The sequence below is a fragment of the Canis lupus genome, chromosome 24 (genome assembly GCF_011100685.1).
Source record: "Canis lupus familiaris isolate Mischka breed German Shepherd chromosome 24, alternate assembly UU_Cfam_GSD_1.0, whole genome shotgun sequence".
Taxonomy (NCBI): Eukaryota; Metazoa; Chordata; class Mammalia; order Carnivora; family Canidae; genus Canis; species Canis lupus.
The window spans coordinates 19,097,430-19,100,274 of NC_049245.1; positions in this window are offsets into that span (position 1 = coordinate 19,097,430).

Sequence of the window (2,845 nt, forward strand, 5' to 3'; positions counted from 1 at the left end):
CAAGTTTGGGAGTCAAACTGAGCACCAGAGTATTTTTGCTTCATTGGGTGGTTACACACCACTCACATCAATACTCTTGAGATAAACTCACCCTCAGGTGTCACCTGCCCTGAGGAAGGGAGGAAGGGAGGAAGGGGTGGGGGGTTGTCCTTATCTCCAATGGGCCCACCCACAGGGCTTCTGGGCTGGAGCAGGGGGCGGGGGAAGCCAACAGGGTTTGTAAGGCACAGGGACCTGGGTTTGAGCCACTTGCTCAGGGAGTTACAAAAAAGATGACATTAATATTTTATAACACGTACTCACATTGCACGTGTGTTGTATGGTGCTGCGTGCTCTGTCCTGGCCGGGAGCTCTCTGAAAGATCTCTCTTTTCCTTTCTGCCAGCCACTTGCCAGGCTCTTTAAATGACTTATGTATTGCCCCAACCATCTGTGGCAGATAAGTCTCATTCTCTCCTCCTCCTCCTCCTCCTCCTCCTCCTCCTCCTTCTAATAGATGAGAAACCTGAGGTTAAGATAAATAATGTGTCCCCACAGTCCCCAGGAACAGAGACTAGCACAGGTGGCTGCTCTCGATCCTGGACCAGACTTTTACCTCCACACGCTTCACCTCTCAGGAAAAGTCTGGATCATACCATATCCTTCCTTCCCTGCATTTGCCTCCCCCCTGGGCACCTGGCTTCTGGTCCTGCCCTATCTTATCAGTCTCTCTCCTGCATGGCAGTCAGGGAAGCCCCTAATGCAGAAGTCTGACTGGCTTTGACCCTGCTTTAAAACCTGTCCTGAAGCCTCACGGCCTCAGGATAAAATCCAGATTCCCTATTGTGCCAGTTAAAGCCCCTGAGAACTCGGGGTCTCTCCAGCTCCCCTCTGTCTTTGCATTTCAGTCCCGTTCCAACCCTACTAATGCACCTTGCTCTCCATCCAGGACTATGATTTTCCTTTGCTTTTGCTTCTACTATCATTTCTGCCTGGGGCTCAACTCCAAAAGCTGTTGCTCTAAGGACTGGTGGCAGGGCCTTGGGCACACTGGCCATGCGACATTTAAAAATATAATTTGGGAAAAAAAACACATATGGCTTGGAATGACGTTTTCCAACAGAGTTCTCTGGCGTTAGCTACTTGAGTTACATTTATTGGACATTCAACATAGATGAATATTGTTCTGAACAGTAGTAATATTGGAGTGGTGTCCTCTTAATATTTCACCAGGATGGTGAACATTTCTCTTGCTAGGGTCAAGGATGGTAAGCTCTATAGTAGTTCTCTTTCATTGGGTGTGGCTTGATCGGAGAAATAAAACCCTAAAATCCAGGATGACAACAATAAAAATAATGTATGATTTCAACTAAAAGTTGCAGGGCATCTAAATCCAGTGGTGCTTTTGTCTCAAAAACCTTTGTTATTGGGGAAGCTTCTTGTGTCATCTTGTTGATTTCTAATTATATATATATATATATATATATATATATATCTGCCTACAAAATATCCAGTGTTGCTCATGGAACGCTGTAAACCAGCACAATGCAAAGGTTCCAGTGGTGGGTGGTAATGCCCTAGCTGGACACTGCAGCCGGGCACAGCCCTCCACCTGCTAACCCAAAGCAAAGACCCACTGCTGGGGTTGCTCGTGGCACCAGGGAGCAGAGAAGCCATCGAGGATCTGGCCAGGGGCTATATGTCCCCCCCACAAGATTTGGGGATGTGTATTATAAACAGAGGGTTTCTTAGTTTCTTGACTTCTTTCAATTAGAATGAAGATGGGGTCTTGTTTGCAAGGAACTACCTGAGTTGTCTCTGCTTATTTCAGGCTCTTAGTCTGGAAGGGAGATTCACACCCAGGTGTTTGTAACCTGAGGGATATTAGTCCCACAGCAGGGGCAATTCCTGTCAGATTAAAGCCAGACAGAGTAAGGGACCTAGATAGGCATGTCCTACACAGCTCATGAGGAAAACTGCAGCCAGGTGGTGTCTCTGGCCATGGATTTTATGTATTTGCTTCTTCCTGCCTCCATCCCAGGAGGCAGAGTCAGGGAAAGAGAGCTTGGAGCTGGGATTCCAAGGCTCTGTTATTTCTGCCTATAGGAGTAAGAACAATTAACAACTGGAAAACTCTCACAAGCAAATGCGTTAAATGAGAAAAGTCAAACCCCATTTACAGACAGGGACAGATCCTTCTTCAGCCCTCCACTATGTGGAGATCATAAGCAAGATACTGAAGATTTCTATACCCTCCTTTTCTTCATCTGTTGGGTAGAGGTGATTCTGCTACAACTCCTGCAAGGGTCCTTTGGGCATAGAGGGAGACAGCATGGCTATAAACAGAACACCTGGAAGTCCTGAGGAGTTCAGAGGGGTCTCTGGAGCGCCTGCTCACCACCACTTGGCTCACAGCTGCAGTGCGTGGACTTGTGCATGGAGGGCCCCAGAGACCAGCTCTTCTTCCTCTGTTCCTCTGTGCACCTGCCGCAAAGCCCATTACGGCCTGTAACCGCTTCACAGAGGTGTGGCCACAGTGGCAGAAGGGTCAAACTCACCCTATTACTGCCCCCATCTCTCTCTGGCCCCCGCTGCGTTCCCTCCAGCTTGTTGGACTCTGTGGGGGAACAGTTTCTACTCCATTCCACACAGCAGCACTAAGCCCAGGCTGTGGTGTGCCATCCTCTTCATCCACAGCCTGCTGATCACTGGTTGAGGGTATAGCAGAGCTCAGAGCAGGAAACCTTAAATCAGGACTTTTTAACAGCTTGAAGATCCTTGGCCACTTCCGCCATGGGAATCCCCCCATCCCGCAGATGTTTTCTTCTGCCACTTTGTTTCCAGAGCCCCCTCTTCCTAGGGAGACA